General features: G+C 45.5%; 1 long non-coding RNA gene across 2 annotated transcripts; it reads left to right on the top strand.

Moving 5' to 3' along the window:
• The first annotated feature begins 7,201 nt into the window (after positions 1-7,201).
• LOC311525460 lies at positions 7,202-16,402 on the top strand. Of its 2 annotated transcripts, XR_014712780.1 has the most exons (4): positions 7,202-8,038; positions 10,385-10,577; positions 14,490-14,555; positions 16,259-16,402. It is a non-coding gene; the product is annotated as an uncharacterized lncRNA (long non-coding RNA). The 2 variants fall into 2 exon arrangements; XR_014712779.1 differs by lacking the exon at positions 10,385-10,577.
• Positions 16,403-17,660: the final 1,258 nt, after the last annotated feature.

Below are 17,660 nucleotides of genomic sequence, written 5' to 3'. Positions count from 1 at the left end.
CACAGAACTTTCTTCCTGATGCCAGATAGCATTTGTACTCCTCAGTCCTCCAACAGCATGCCCTCTCGCTCTCAGCTCCTTGCGCGCACCTCACTGACTGAAGTGAGGTCCTTTTTAAACCAGGTGCCCTGATTAGCCTGCCTTAATTGAGTCTAGCAGCTTCTTAATTGGCTCCAGGTGTCCTAATTAGCCTGCCTGCCTTAATTGGCTCCAGCAAGTTCCTGTTAGTTCTGGAACCGCCCCTGTTACCTTACCCAGGGAAAAGGGACCTGCTTAATCTGGGGCTAATATATCTGCCTTCTATAACTGTCCTATAGCCCCACAAAGTCACGGGACCTCCTGGTCAACCTCCTCCTGGCCCTGGCTAAAGTGGCCATCTATAAAACCAGAGTGAGGAGGTTGGCCGATGGAGTCTCCTGTGACTGTGGGGCCTATTTCCGATCTTCCGTCTGTTCATGTATCCGGGCAGAGTTCCTCTGGGCAGCATCCAGTGACTCCCATGATGCCTTTGAGGAGCAGTGGGCGCTGTCTGGGGCTCTCTACTCAGTGTTCCCGTCCCGTTCCCTTCGTTTGACCCTTTGACCACACTCCTGTCCCTGTTAGTTGTCCCCCATATTCAATTGGTTTCCAGGTCCTGTGGATCTCCCTCTTAGGCTGGAAGGGTGGGGAGTGGATCCTTCAGCAGTGGGGCGGGCTTTGCCTGCCCACTTCCCGGATCCCAAGAGGATCACTCTCCTGTAGCCATCTGGTCTGACCCTATCACACTACATTAAGCCAGTGTGGGTCTTTGTCCACCTCTAGTAGCTGGTCCCCACAAGGAGCTAGAGAATCTGCTACTGCTGCTAGCTAGGGGATTGTAGGCCCAGATTTTTAAATATATTTGGGCAGTGCTTTGCCCAGCGTCGCAACACCTAACTGATTTAGGAGCCTAAATCTCATTTTCCAAAGTGACATAGGCACTTAGGAGCTTAAGTCTCATTGCAAGTCCATGAGACAGTCTCCTAGGTCAGTTAGGCATTGCAATGCTGAGTACAGCAACACCTAAATAGCTCTAAAAATCTGCTCCTTAACCTTTTAGCTCAAGCAGTAGCTGCTCATACGTTTAGATCCAGATGTCTTGTGTTTCATCCCCAGTGATGTCCCATCTACACAGAGTCATCATGTAATTTATAACTTGGAATCATCTTGGGTGCCCGGCTCTTTCTCCTGTCTCTCAAGGGCCTTAATATCCTTCCACTGAATAGGCAACAAAAGCCAACTAGCAAATAGTACTTGTGTTTTAACCATTTGATCCGTAGAATATCATTTATTTTGATGTGCATTCTCTGTCTCTCTGTTGATGCACTCCAATAATCAATTGGCCTTTTGTACCATGGCATCACATTTATGACTCCAAGCATTTTTGCATAACACATTGTTTTTCTTGATTAACATGCTGGATGACTCTTCTGTGTGTACAACATATATTTACTGGCCCAGCCACCTAAAAGATTCCTCCATCCCACTAACGCTGGATTTGCCACATCTTCAGCTCAGCTTTCATACAGAAACTATGTGATTTTATAGTTAACATTCTCATCCAAACCATTCACCTAGGAGGCCCTAAAGTGACCTCAAAGGACACTTTGAGGTGAGGCAGGAAAAAGCAGGACAAAGACCTTTATGACCAGTGACAGCCCATGGACAAACCATTTGTGATGGGTTGGATCACAGAAACCCCCTTGGGTCTGCCACCTGATATGCTGAGACTACCTGTGAGCCTGTTTTCCCTGCCAGCTTGGGACTTCAGTGTCCTGCCTGGTTGTGCCAGACACACTAGCCTGCTACAAACACAGACCCAGGTCTGAACAACGTCCCACAAGCTGCAGGCTTAACTGAAAAACAGTTTAAGAAGTGTTCCTCTCTCTAGCACTCAGATACCCAACTCCCAGTCGGGTCCAAACCCCAAATAAATCCATTTTACCCTGTACAAAGCTTATACAGGGTAGACTCAAATTGTTCTCCCTCTATAACACTGATAGAGAGATAGACACAGCTGTCCCCACCCCCAGGTATTAATAAGTAAAGGTGATTTTATTAAATACAAAAAGTAGGATTTAAGTGGTTCCAAGTAACAAACAAAACAAAGTGAATTATCAAGCAAAATAAAATAAAACACGCAAGTCTAAGCCTAATACAGTAAGAAAGTGATTACAGATGAAATCTCACCCTTAGAGATGTTCCAATAAGCTTCTTTTACAGACTAGGCTCCTTCTAGTCTGGGTCCAGCAATTACTCACACTTCGAATAGAAAAATGATACATGCATACAAATAGGATGAATATATTCAGTAGATCATAACCTTTGCAGAGATATGTTACATGGCATATGTAGCATAAAAGATATTACAGTTATGTCATATTTACATTAATAAGCAAATTTCTATAAAGCATTAAGGGGTGCAACGTCACACCATGGTTACAGGTAAAGGGAATTGTCCAATGAGAGGCCCCCTTGCAAAGGAGAACCTACCTGCTGACTGGCCGGTAGAGATCATATGTTTCTAAAGGGCATGGCTTCTGTGCCCCCCAGCCCTGCAATGGCTGTACTGGCTGGTATGTTTTGTCTCATACTGGGAGTCTCTGTTTGCTAGCCATTAATCAAATACATTTCCCCTATCAATTGCAATGGCAATTTAAAAAATGCCAATAAGTTAAACAAGAGATCTATTTGAAGTGTTTTATAGCTCATTACCATAATACCCCATTCTCATCTCTTTCTAAGCCCTGTTGGCCGTCTCAGTTCAAATGGCATTTTTCAAGGAGATTCCCCACTTTATACATTTTCACTACAAATAGGCCAGCAATTGCTTACTGTACTTCAAAGTGTAGGTCAGGGATTCTCAAACTGGGGGTCGGGACCCCTCAGGAGGTCGTGAGGTTATTACATGTGGGGGTTGCAAGCTATTAGCTTCCACCCTAAATCTCGCTTTGCCGCTAGCAGTTATAAGGGTGTTAAATATATTAAAAAGTGTTTTTAATTTATAAGGGGGGGGTCACACCCAGAGGCTTGCTATGTGAAAGGGGTCACCAGTACAAAAGTTTAAGAACGACTGGTGTAGGTGGTTGGGGTTTTTTTTTTTTTTTGAATAATAGAGATTTACTTGTCAAATTTGCAGCTTCCCCGAACCTGACCTGTCATCACATGCCTTAGTTACGTATGATGCCTCCTGTTTTTCTCTCTTAATTCCCACTAAAATTCATGGACTGGGTACTAGTTCTATCTGTCACGTGGCACAGTAAGTCCTCTTGTCTTTCAAATGGTATAATATTTTCTTACTGTGTTTGCCAATTACTGAAAGGTTTTTGGTTAGACAAGGGCTGGCAACCCACAGTGCAGCTTTTCTCTTATTTTTATCTGCTGTGTTTTTGTTGAACATGTGCAGATTTCATTTCTCTTATTGGGAGGCAGCTAGGGCCTGATTCCTGGCTATTGCTCCACTTCTAGGGTGGTTGTAATGCTTTAGAGTTCAACCCTGGACAGTAAGAGGTTGCGTCACTGCCTGACCTGTAACCCTCAGCGTCTCTATGCTGTGCAGCTTTGGTTCAGAGCTCTGATACCCAACAGCCTGCTTACAGCCTGCTGACCTGACCCTGGTTTCCACCAGCCTGGTTACTCCTTGCAGGGTAACAGCAACACCCTTAGTCCTCTGTAGCGCTCAGCCCCTCTCTCTGCAGCACCCATAAAACCTTAACAAGTTCGCTGCTCCTTTAAAGAGACAGTACACAGCTAGCTTCTCAACTCAGCTGGGGTTGACAAACCCTCCACGTCAATCAAAGACCTGAGCTGGTTTACGGTAAAAGCAAAATAAGTTTATTAAAACAGGCCATAGGTTTAAGTGATGCCCAGTATAAGGAATAAGGATAGAAATGGTTACAAACAAACCGAAGTAAAAATAAGCTTTTAAGACTAAAACTCAACTTAAACTAAAATCTATTGTTTAAATAAGTTTCTCTCACCTATATTCAGTTTCCAAAGACTTTCACAACCCCCTTGGTTAAAGGTTCCACTTTTCTCAGATGTACAAGAGCTCTGGCCTCTTGTGTCTGCCCAGTAATGGCTACCAAAATGGCTGTGTGTCCTTACTTATAACTTCTGAAGTTAAATGACCTTGCTTCAGGAGACAGGAAGGTTTCCTGGGGCTGCAGCTTCCATCCCCCACTGACAGTGTTAAATGGCCATCCCCCATTCCAGAGGCGGATTTACAGTAAAACACAGGGTGCCCTGGCAGAAGGTTGGTCCTGCCGGCTCTTGGGGCTCCTGCTGCAGGCTCTGCACCCACAGGCAGCCAAGCTCCCTCCCCCCCCTAAGCTGCAATGTTCCCATCCCTCCCCCTTCCAGCGCTGCCACCACTACTGAACAGCTGTTTGCCAGCACTCAGGGCGCTTTGGGAGGGAGGAAGGGGAAGGAGCGGGGCCACAGTGCGCTTGGGGGAGGAGGTGGAGGCAGGGCGGCGCAAAGCCAGGGCCCAAACACTCTCCCTACACATACCCCCCCCCCCAACTCAGCCCCCTGCCGTGAGCCGCTCTGGGCAGCGGTGGGGCAGGGGGGTGAGAGCACCCCTATGACCCCAGTCCACACCCCCTGCCCGGACTCCTGCACCCCCCTCACACTCCCAGCCATGACTCCTGCACCCCTCTCACTCCTCCAAATCCCTGCTCTCCCTGACTCCTGTAACCCCCCCATACACCCTGCCCCCCCACACCCCCAGCCCACCCTGACTCCTGCACCCCCCCCCACTCACATCCCCACCAGCACCCCTCGCACCAAACAGGAACTGCCCCAGGTAAGCGCTCCACATGCCAACCCCCTGCCCCAGGCCTGAGCCCCCTTCCGCACCCTAACTCCAGGCCAGACCCTGCACTCCAACCTCCTTCGAGGTACGGATTATTACAACTGTGAGCTTGGGGTACACTGAGCAGCGCAGGACAGCTGAGACTCACTTCTAGATCCCAGGAAGTCTCCTGCCCTCTGGCACTGGGATGATATTAGGTGGACAAGGGTTCAACTCCATTGCAATGACTGTGGATCTCAGTGGAGTTACACCAACCAAGGACGGCAGTTATGCAGTAATGTACCAGGCCCCTAAAATGCTGTAGCAGAAAGGTCCCATGCACAAAATGATACTCTTACAGTGAAGTTATAGCACTGAATTTCTAATCTCACAGTCACTGCTACAGCAACTGTTCTGATGCCACACACAGGATTGTCCCTTAATTAATTAGTAAAATGAAGCCTAAGACTCTGGACCGGGACTCAAGAGAACCGAGTTCATTTCTGAGCTCTGCCACAGATTCCCTGTGTGACCTTGGCCCAATTCACTGCGTTGCGAGCAGAGGGTGCAATTCCAGAATGTGTCGAGGTACCCGATTTTACTTTAAATTGAACTAGCTTCGGCGCTGACAGTGGGGAAGCCCTGGCCGCACAACCCCAGGTACTGGTGCTGAAATGCATCCTGCTGCGGCTTCCCTGCTATCGGTAGTAGAGCTAGCTAGGGTACGTCTACATGTGCTGCCGTTGCACCCTGGTTACAGAGTAGACACTCCCGAAGTCTCTGTGTCTCGATTCCCCATCTGCAAAATGAGGAGAACAGCACTTCCTCTGTCCCATCATTTGGGGGACTTGTCCATGGAAGAAGAAATTTCCAAAAGGCACAAAATGGCACCATGTGCTAAACTCCTATTGACTGTGTAACCCTTCTGCCCGTCAGAGTTGGCAGCAACAAGGGCCGGGTTCAATATCTAGGGGTTCCATTCCAATAACACAATGCAAACCGGCTCGAGCCCCCACCCAGTGACCTGGGACAAATATATACCACCCCCGCTGGGCGCCTCCAAGAGGCAATACTTCCCCTCTCGCAAGCACATAGTCTGAGTGTAGCAAAAGTCTTTTAATAACAGAGAGAAACAATGTGGCATTATGTTGGGGAAACACCACCAACAGGATTCATAACACAACCCATGAGCAAAAACAACCCCACCCCAGGCAAATTGGGGCATGCCCTTTTCCCTTTGGTTCTTGAGTCCAGCAACCCCAAATCACCCAAAGTCCCAAAAGTCCAATGCCCCAAAAGTCTCTGTCCCTGGTCAGGGCAGCCCCAGAGTTCGAAAGTTTATCGGCGGAGCTTTACCTCCCAACCTGGGTGGAAATGGGACGGGGGTAAGAGGCACCTTACGTGATCTGAAGCTGACCGCCCCATAGCTCCATAGCGGCGCTCCGCTCCGCCAGCCGCCCCACAAAACTCCTTCGCTCAGCTGCACTCCGCTCCGCCAGCCGCCCCACGAACTCCTTCGCTCAGCTGCGCTCCGCTCCGCCAGCCGCCCCACAAACTCCTTCGCTCAGCTGCGCTCCGCTCCGCCAGCCGCCCCACGAACTCCTTCACTCAGCTCCACGGCCCACAAGCAGCTCCTGCCATCCACACACTGCTCCGTGTCGAACTGCTTCACCAGCCGTCCGGCAAACTGCTCCACAATATATCTTCAGGCTCCCCCACTACTTAACACAACACTCAGTGATTTCAGCTCTTAGGTGAATTCAGCTTATAGTAGGGGAGCCCCAGTGCTGGTGCACTGTCAGCCCAAAGTGAGCTCAGCAGCCTATAACTAGACTTCTAATGAAACCAAAATTAGCTCTGATATTCCACAGTGGAGAGAGGAGGAAGTGCAATCAGCATGTAAGGCCCTCACCAAGGGGCCCATGCCACCAAGTATTAATACTTGTCCCCAGCCTCTCTCCATTCACACAGTTTTGGAACCCATGACCCTTGCCTAGCGAGTGCTACTTAGTTGATGGTGAATCCCTCCATCATAACAAAAGGCCACGTACAGTTCCAAGCACAGTTCCCATAATCAGGGTAATAACAATTTATTCTTCCTGCCCCAATAACAGAGACACTGGGGATCCCACAGCAGCCAAAGTGACCATTTGGGCAGCTATGGTCTCATTCTAGGCGGGGTGGGTGTGCCTATGCAAATGAGATCAGCCCCTGAAGTTCTTTTCCACAACTTGCCACACCTCACCACCAGATGTCAGGGTGGAGCTCATCCTGACACTGCTTACAACTGTAAGCACTTTAGGGACTCTTCCACACCCTGTGGTGGTGGTGGTTTTTTTACAGCACTGAGTGAAATGGAGCTCTGATCTTGGCTGGGGTCTCGACGCCACTGTAACAAACAGCCATAGCCTCCTGAAATACTGGCCAAATGCATTTTGCTAACTACCAAAGTCTATTTTCTAAAGCTTGCCATTATGCAAGCATCCCCTTTGACAGATTAAATCGCTCATTTTCTTATCCTTGGTCTTTGTTATCCCATTCATTCTTTTTAACTTCTGTCTATTTCAAGTGGGAACAGTTTTCATGAGGTGTTATTGAAGTTTCTTCTGCAGTTTGACATTCAGGTTTTTTGCTCCTTTAATTGTTCCACTAGCTTTTATCGGCTTATTATTTTTTTAATAGTCCTTGAGTTCTGTTCCTTCCCACATTGCTTATGATTTGCTGCTTGTGGAAGTGACTGTTTATAACCATATTGAATCACACAGCAATTAAATGTTATCCCCATTAAGTATAAATAGGGAAAAGGGCATCTGAAGCCAGTTTCTCCAGCTGTTCTTTTAATATTCCCCAGCTTCCTACAAGAGGTCCTTCAAATAATGCAGTATTTTAATCAAAATCTTTAGGGGCTTCCATTTCACAATACATCTGTCATAAATATAAAGGGAATGGTCACCACCTTTCTGTATACAGTGGTATAAAATCCCTCCTGGCTCGAGGAAACATCCTGTTACCTGTAAAGGGTTAAGAAGCTCAGCTAACCTGGCTGGCACCTGACCCAAAGGACCAATAAGAGAACAAGATACTTTCAAATCTTGGGGGCGAAAGGCTTTTGTTTGTGCTCTTTGTTTACATGTTTGTTCTCTCTTGGGACTGAGAGAGGCCAGACAGAAATCCATCTTCTCCAACCCATCCTAATCCAAGTCTCCAATATTGCAACCAGTATAGGTAAGCCAGGCAAGGCGGATTAGTTTAGCTTTTGTTTTATGTGAATTTTCCCTGTGTTAAGAGGGAGGTTTATTCCTGTTTTCTGTAACTTCAAGGTTTTGCCCAGAGGGGGATCCTCTGTATTTTGAATCTGAATACCCTGTAAAGTATTTTCCATCCTGATTTTACAGAGGTGATTCTTTTACCTTTTCTTTAATTAAAATTCTTATTTTAAGAACCAGATTGATTTTTCATTGTTCTTAAGATCCAAGGGTTTGGGTCTGTGTTCACCTGTACAAATTGGTGAGGATTCTTATCAAGCCTTCCCCAGGAAAGGGGGTGTAGGGCTTGGGGGGATATTTTGGAGGAAGATGTCTCCAAGTGGGCTCTTTCCCTGTTCTTTGTTTAAAATGCTTGGTGGTAGCAGCATACTGTTCAAGGACAAGGCAAAGTTTGTACCTTGGGGAAGTTTTTAACCTAAGCTGGTAAGAATAAGCTTAGGGGGTCTTTCATGCGGGTCCCCACATCTGTACCCTAGAGTTCAGAGTGGGGAAGGAACCCTGACAACATGACACTCAGTATTCAAGGACAAAGTGCCTGATCCATTGAATTCAATGGAAAGACTCTTCCTGACTTCACAGGGCTTTGGATCATGCCCCAAACCCTCTGTGCTGCTTCTTTCTCCTTTAATCACTATTAAAAATACCTCACACATCTATGGATTATTGACCAGAACATTTTGGATGGCTCCCTTACAGCTACTTCTTTATTTACCATGCTTAGCTTATATCTTCAGATAAGGTCCAGAATAGCATGTGGTTGTCTTGGCTGTTCAACCATCTGAATAAAGAACCAAAATCCCAAATGGGTCGTCTTTAAAATCACTTCCTTATCCCTGGTTTTTAACTGCCCCAGAGACCTGCCCAAGAATTACTGGGCAACATTTGTGCTCAAAAGTTCTCTGCTGTGTTGGCTCCAAATCTGCATCTTCTTTTCTTCTGCAGATTCAGTATCATACCCTTCCCACCCTCTCCCAACTGCTACAGACTGCTAATGTACAATATTACAAGTCATGTTCCTATATAAGCCAAATCGTTGTTATTCCACTTCCAGTCACCTTATCTAGGAAAGCAAGTAATTTTTGTTAGGCAGGGTTATGCATTTGCTTCTGGTATTTGTAGAGGAGATAGACTTTGTTAGGATATAGATATTCAGGCCTGTCTGTAAAGGCCTGTACTTTAAGAATTTAAGTGTATTCTTATCACTTGGCTAGTGATAGAGGTATAAAAGAAAGAATCAAAATCACTGTCTGCCAGTGTAAGGTCCTTCTCTTACTGTGACAGTCTGAGGCCCTGTTCTTAAGCTAAGGCCTTTGGCTAAGCAGCAGAGGCAGCCATAAGCTGGGAAGCGACCAGTCACATCCTCACATTCCAAACTAGTCACATTGAAATAAGGTGCTATTGGGCTGTCAGGCACTATCAGGACAGGATTGTATTCCTATCACCTCCAGAGAAAGGGAAGTGCCTAGAAAATGTAAAAGGAAACTTAGTTTGATAGCATCCTGTCTGGCAAGAACTCACTTATCAATAGCTGGGATGTGAAATCCTCACTTCTGTATTGTTTTGTCATTATAGTTCCCACTTTGCTGTTGTTTGTCTGTATAATCTCTGTCTGGTTCTGTGATTGTTCCTGTCTGCTGTATAATTAATTTTGCTGGGTGTAAACTAATTATTGTGGTGGGATATAATTGGTTACATAATCATGTTACAATATGTTAGGATTGGTTAGTTAAATGTCAGTAGAATGATTGGTTAAGGTATAGCTAAGAATATTACTATATAAATTAGGGGCAAACAGGAAGTAAGTTGGGATTCGAAAATAAGGAAAAAGGAACTTGTATTTAAGCTTGCTGGAAGTTCACCCCAATAAACATTGAATTGTTTGCACCTTCGGACTTCGGGTATTGTTGCTCTCTGTTCATGCGAGAAGGACCAGGAAAGTGGGAGAGTGAAGGAATAAGCTCTCTAACAGACTTTACCCTGCTTTACCTGCTACTACAGATGTAGTAAAAACAGTACGTAAAATTACTTCTTGGCATGTAAGCAATACCACTGTAAATTCCTCCCTCCTCTTGTTTGTGCTCTCAATCCCTGCTACTCTTTTGGGGGTCTGAGTTTCTAATCCAAAGCTCAGATTTGGGGCCAGACCCTGAATGCATTGTGAAATTTACAAAGGAGTTGAGCTGGGGGAAATTTAGGGAAGCTATTGCAAGATATGGCTGCTGTTAGAGATTACCTGCAATTCCTTCTTTGCAGCCGGACAGCTGAGGTGCACCTAGCGTATTTCTTCACTGTTGTCTCCCCTCAGTCAGGTAGTCCTGGTGAAGGAACGCACGCTTCCATTGTGCAGACTGGGTTATACACAGCATGGTAAACTGAGGCACTGGAAGGTGACAGGACTCTGCAGGCAGAGAAAATGCAGCTGGACAGAGCTGAGCCTGCAATGGTCACATTAAGAGTCACCGCTGGGGACAAGAAGCCAGACACATATCAATGTATAGGTAAGGGTGAATGGATACAAGGATGGGGTGCTGAGACGCAGGAGCTGAATGGGGGATGTACAAAGGATAGAAAGGTGGGTAGATGGGCGGAGAGAGGACCAAAGAGATGAGTGGTATTTTAATGAGTGAGAGAGGAATGAAGGGATGGCAAGAAGAGTGTAAGGAGGTAGGGGAGCATAGTTTACTCCTAAGGGAATTCTGCACCAATATTAAAAATTCTGTGCACAATATTTTAAATTTCTGCAACATTCTGCAAGTTTTATTTGTCAATAAATAAAAGTGGAGGCTCCAGCATGGCAGTGGGGAGCACAGGCCACTGGCTGCATGAAGGTGGGAGATCACCCTGCAGCCCCTCCCTTCCCCCAGGACACAGACTCAGTGGTGAGGCTACACCCGACCCTGACACAGCACAAGGCCTCAGCCTGCCCCAGAAATACCCTGGGCCCCTACCCCTCTGAGCCAGGTGCACCAGGTGTGGGGCAGGCAGGCTCAACCAGGGAGCATCCAAGTGTGAAGGGGCTCAGTGTGGGGGGAGCCAGGTGTGGGGGGAGAGGATTCTGTGTGGGACAATATGGGAGCAGGAAGCTCAGTGGTGGGGGCAGGGGGGGAGATCTGGATGCACAGAGGCTCATTGAGGGAGTTCCAGGTGCAGGGGCTGTGGGACTCTACAGGGGCTTCTAGCTGAAGGTGGTTGGGGCCCTCAGTGGGGTGGGCGTCTGGGTGCAGCTAGTTGGCAGTCAGTGGGGTGGGGGTCTGGATGTGGGGGCTCAGGGTGGTGCAGGGAGGTGGGGCTCATCAGGATGGGGTTTGAGTGCAAGGAGCTCAGTGCGGGGGTGGTCTGGGTGCAGAGGTGGGGGTCTGGAGGCAGGGGGTCTGGTTGCAGGGGGGCTCCAGATGCAGGGGTTGAGGTTCAATGGGATGGGGTATGGGTATGGGTATGGAAGGCTGTGGGGGGGTGTCTGAATATACAGAGTGAGGTTTGGCGGATAGGGGAGCAGCTCCCTGTACAGTGACTCCTCCTCCTGCGGCTGAGGAGTGATAAGGATAGGAAGCAAAGGAGGATGCTGAGCTTCCTGCATTCGGGGTAGGCGAGTCTGACACACCCCAGCCACTCCTTGCAGAGGAAGAGGATGTTCCATCCTCTCCCACCTCCAACTTAGCCAGAACTAGCAGCTGATCCTGGTGCAGGGTAGGAGCCACTGGGTGAGGTGTCCCCAGCCCTGCCGTGATTTACCTCTCCTCTGACTGCTCCGGGTGCCTGAAATGATATACCTGCACTGCTAGGGACCACTCTTGCAGCTTCTCTTTGCTTCCCTGTCAGAAGCTAATTTTTCTACGGGGAAGCAAAGAAATCTGCAGGGGACATGAATTCTGCGCATGCAGAGTGGCACAAAATTCCCCCAGGAGTAATAGTTAGACAACACAGCTACTGCTTTTTATCCTTCACCCTAAAGCCAGGATCCTCATCTGCTGTTAATGGACACAACTCCACTGACTGCAATGGAGCTATACTCTCCATTGGCATACAATCAGCACTGATTTAACAGATTCAAATTCATCATCCGAGCATGGGGATTCAGGGTGTGTTAGCTATTCACAGAAAAGCAGTTAAGAACCTATCCAACCTGTCATATGTTTGTATCTTGTATTAAAAACTAACGGTCCTCCACTGAGAGTGAGACCAACACCTCTGCAAGACCCCAGACGAGCAAGCTTCCAAGGTCACTTCTGAGCCCAGATATTCTGTGTGCTCTCACCACGTGTCACCAATGCAGCAAAAATGCCCTTGTTCTTGAATCTCTAAAACTATTAAATGGAAGGGGAAAGGCATTACACTATTGAAGTTCAAGACATCCCATCTCAGTGAGGCTTCTGGTTCAAGTCTGCAGACCTAGGACTGAAGAGACTTCAAGGAAATCATTCAAGATGTTGTCTATCTAAATCCAGCCCTGGCTCTGAAACTTTATAGGTTTGCCCACCCCTAATTTAAATGAGATAAACCTTAAAATAGCTTACAGATATGGCTGTCAAAGAGCCTCCCTCTGTACCTAATAGAGGAAGCTTCAAAAACACGATCATGTCTGATAAGAACCTTCTTTCATTAGGGCTCTGTGCTCACATTTCTGAAGGTAACTGGTAAAAACTTTAGATGCTCCCATTGAGATACTCCCCAATTTCTTTACAATAAGCAGCTGCAGCAGCGATTACCCAGGCAGTAGGCTGGTAATGCTGATAATGTACCTGATGCCTGCCGGATGGCTGCTGTCTTTCAGATTGTCCTGGTGGACCCTGCATGAAAGACTCCTTCAGGGGTTCAGATCTCGATGTTGTGTAGCTTGTATATCCAAGAAAAGAAGGCTGCATGTTAAAACAGTGAACGGTGCGGATGGACATAGCCAGAATCTGCACTTAGAGAGATGGGGATTGGTGTCTGGCCATATAGGATCCAAACCTTGTCTTCAGAATATAGGTCAGCAATCTGATGCCACTGCCTGATTTGGAGAGGAAGAATGGTCCAGTGGTTAGAGTAATAGCCTAGGACTTGGTTTCCATTCCCTGCTTCATCACAGACTTCCTCTATGACCTTGCCCAAGGTCGCACAGCCTTTCTCTGCCTCAGGTCTCCATCTGTAAAATGGGATTACTTCCCTACCTCAGATGGGTGTTGTGATGCCAAATGCATTAGAAGATTGAGAGCTATTCAGATACTACATGATGAGGACCATTAAATTATCTAACGGAGGTAGATATAACTTTGTTCCATCAACAAACAATCCATTTAATGGCTGGGGATGCAGATGTGGACCCAATAAATGTAGAGACTCAACTGTTATAGAACTGCACTTCAAATGACAGAGAAACCTACACATTTCAGAAGGTCAGTTAAAGGGAATGTCATGGTGGAACCAAGGCTCAGGCCTTCTGAAATTTGAGGAAACTACTTTGAATCCCTGCTGATATATTCAGGGGTGTATGGGCCTTTAGGTCACATCCAAACGTGACCAGAGAGGACCAAACTTTCAGGCAGAGTCTGATTTTTGAAGCTGCAAAATTGCACATGTGGTATTTATGCACAGATTGGGTTGCGGGGCACTCAAGTGCACGATTTGTGCTTGGAAATGAAATTGCATGTGCAGTTTTGTGGGGGCTGGTAAGGGAATGTGTGAGGAATGGAAGAAAAAGATTTTTCTTCTAATAGATATTTACATTTCAGTAGCACCATCACTGCAGTATCGGCCCATTCCTTCAGTCAGCTGAGCCCTGAATGACCCACAACTACAAACCTGTGCTGAGATACTCTAGGACTGATTCTTTTCTGTTGATATTTTTCTTTAGTATTTTATTTCTGATCCTTATTGTTAAGGTAGGCATGGGTATGTATTGTATAAAGCCTTTTCTAGTCTCCCATTTCTTGTGTTCGGCGCTATCGCTAAAGGACAGATTGGGATACCCTTAACTCCACAAGCAGTTCTGTTAATTTTGATGGGGCTACTTATGATGTAAAGTGCTCCTTAGCACAAGTCAGGCTATCACAGGCCTAAGATACTTGTAGATAGTTATAAATAATGGTGAAGATTTTCAAAAGTAATGATGCCTGTATATCTGGGTTCCCAACTTGTGATGTCTTACAGAAACCTTAAGCTCAGAGGGTGGGTGCTCAGCACTTTCTGAAAATCAGGCCCCTTTAAGGTCTCTCAAAAGCTAGGCACTTCAAAATTGAGTCTCCTGAAGCCACTAGTCACTTTCAAGAATCTTGACCAAGCCTCTTGGTTGTTATAAGTTCCTGTATGTAAAAGTCATCTTACCAAAGGAAGGGAGGAACAGTAACATTTGGAAATGTTGGACTTGCCTGTACACTCACTTGAGCATCCTGATTTTCCCAGTCTGTATTGCATTTGTTTCATTCAATCAGGATCTGGATGGTGGAGCTGAAAGAATCTCATCAGACATGCTCACTGACGGAGGCAAACATCAAGAGGTAAACGTAGGTCATCCCTGTGTAATGGTGCCAGAAGGATTTAATCCTATTCCACTTGACATCAAGATATCCTAAACGTTGTTCACCTTCTGTACCTAGAATCACTAGAGGAAGGATCAAGAGGTTGCTGTGTCACTCACTGGAGGTCCCTGAGGCCCCTTGGGTCCTAGATCCCCTCAGAAATTTTTCTGGCCCTGTGGGATTGGTCCAAAGACAACGCTCACATATGAATGACTGCATTTACTTGGGGGCGAGCTGGGAGAATATTTGGGAAGTAGCACGAGGGGGTGCATTTCCCCTGCAGAATGAACTGCAATTTGATAAGGAGAATGAGACGTTCTGCAATCAGCAGTCAAAGATACTGCCAGGAAGAAGGAAGCGAAAGGAGAAGATGAAGCGGGCGTGGGTGCTGTTGGCGACAGTGGGGAATAAGGATATTAATTTCATGAGGAGGATAGTTTTGAGGGTGAAGTTGAAGCAATTCTGTAGTTTGTGATGACAATTATGGTGAAGATGAAACACATGGTGGCTGAGTAACTGGAGAAGCGCATATGTTTTTATATGCATTAAGAGGATGCTTCAGCAGGGACAGTGATAGGTTATGTTGTTCTGGCGATGATGATGACGATGATACAAATGAAGAAGATACGATGCCAGAAAAAAACAACAATTTTTTTAAATGACGATAGAGAGATTTACTGGGAGTCCTGAAAATAATACTAAGAGAGAAGAGGGATTAAGATTCAGTAATAGAAAATGGCCTGTTGGGTCGAGTCCATCCTCCTGGCATAGCGGGACACACTGCAGTCATCCAAGAGAGGGAGCATCAGATATTAAACTGATTATGTGGTACACTGTACCATAGCCAGAGTAGTGGTGAAAAGAGGAGGAGGGTGAAAGATGAGTAAGCAAAAATTTTCAGAGCAGTGAAGTGCAAAAAGCAGTAAGCTATGAGAACAAACACCATGGGGGCTGCACTAAGGATGCTGGAGATAAGCAGGATGTTGGGGTTGGCAGTAAATATGAAGACAATAATGGGAAGACATTGGTAAGGAAGAAACTGACATACAGCAAGATAGTATGATGATTTGCGGATGGCAGCTAGTTGGAGGAGTAGGTTTTTTTCTGCTGACAGTGCTCAAACCGCCTTAGCCTGGCAGATCACATAATATTGTCATCAGCTCTGGATATGGTGGACAAGTTCTGGAGGTGGGAATGGCATGACTGGCTCATAATAGCAGATAGCTGGATTCTTCTGCCCACCTTAAGTTTTATCCCAGACTACAGACTGGAATCCAAGTATTGCAAATTCTAGCATTTGGCCTTCATCAGTATTCTAACAAACTTTGATCTCTACTGTAAGGAATATAACTTATGGTTAAGTTACATACAGGAATGGTTTTGGCAGACTGCTTACCTTGGCTTCATAAGATCTCTGCGGGGAAAAAGGGAAATATATCCATAAGTACAACAGGTTAAAAGAACACAATTTAGTAATATACTTTAGTTGCTAGCCTGGCACCATTAGCCCTCTTAGTGCTATTTTAAGGCTATGATTACACCTTGGATGAAGCTTCCAGTTTTCTGCTGTGCCAATTTCTCATTGAGGAATTTCATCCAATTTAATCAAATTTAGCAAAGCTTCTATTATGTCTAGAGTTTCACGGTTACTGCATTTGATCGTGCACTTCTTTCCTTTTCAGGCAAACTTCAACAAAAGCCGAAGGGAAGTCTGCCTGAGTCAGGAGTGGGAGACTGAGCCCTTAGTGTCCTTTTCCCCCCATGAAGTTCTGTGAAAAGAGAAATGTTTTGCTAATGAAAAAAATTGTCATCTGCTGTCAGGCAAAGATCTGGTAAAACAGATTGCATTGTCAAAGCGGCAGAATTTGGCTTTTTTGAATATAAAATGAAAGTCAAAATATGCTGGTTTCATTTTATGTCTCCACTATTTATTCCTTTTTCCACAGGATTCAATACAGAGGTACCCTATAGTTTCATTTTAGCCCCCACTGCTACATAAAATGGATACCTAGTATGAAGAACCCCTGGTTCTGTTTTCCTGTTATTACTTTGCATTAGGTTCTGGCCATATAAATGAGGGTTGTCAATTAATCACAGTTAACTCACGCGATTAACTCAAAAAAATTAATCGTGATTAATCGCACTGTTAAACAACAGAATACCAATTGAAATTTATTAAATATTTTGGATGTTTTCCACATTTTTATATATATAGTATTCCGTGTTGTAATTTAAATCAAAGTGTGTATTATTCTTGATTCACAGTGCAAATATTTGTACAGATAAACAAAAGAAATAGTATTTTTCAATTCACCTCATACAAATACTGTAGTGTAATCTGTGTCGTGAGAGTGCAATTTACAAATGTAGATTTTTGTTACATAACTGCACTCAGAAACAAAACAACGTAAAACTTCAGAGCCTACAAGTCCGCTCAGTCCTACTTCTTGTTCAGCCAATTGCTAAGACAAACAAGTTTGTTTACATTTACAGGAGATAATGCTGTCCTCTTCTTATTTACAATATCAATAGAAAGTAAGACCAGGCATTTGCATGGCACTTTTGTAGCCGACATTGCAAGGTATTTCCGTGCCAGATATGCTAAACATTCGTATGCCCCTTCATCCTTTGGCCACCATTCCAGAAGACATGCTTCCATGCTGATGATGCTCATTAAAAGAATAATGTGTTAATTAAATTTGTGACTGAACTCCTTGGGAGAGAATTTTATGTACCCTGCTCTGTTTTACAAGCATTCTGCCATATATTTCATGTTATAGCAGTTTCAGATGAGGTTATTCATTTTAAGAACACTTTCACTGTAGATTTGACAAAACGCAAAGGTGGTACCAAAGTGAGATTTCGAAAGATAGCTACAGCTCTCGACCCAAGGTTTAAGAATCTGAAGTGTCTTCCAAAATCTGAGAGGGACGAGGTGCAGCGCTTGCTTTCAAAAGTCTTAAAAGAGCAACACTCCAAATGAGGAAACTACAGAACCCGAACCACCAAAAAAGAAAATCAACCTTCTGCTGGTGGCGTCTGACTCAGATAATGAAAATGAACATGCGTCAGTCCACACTGCTT

This window comes from Lepidochelys olivacea (genome assembly GCF_965140295.1).
Source record: "Lepidochelys olivacea isolate rLepOli2 genome assembly, chromosome: 8".
Lineage (NCBI taxonomy): Eukaryota > Metazoa > Chordata > Testudines > Cheloniidae > Lepidochelys > Lepidochelys olivacea.
This window is presented reverse-complemented; position numbering and strand designations above follow the sequence as displayed.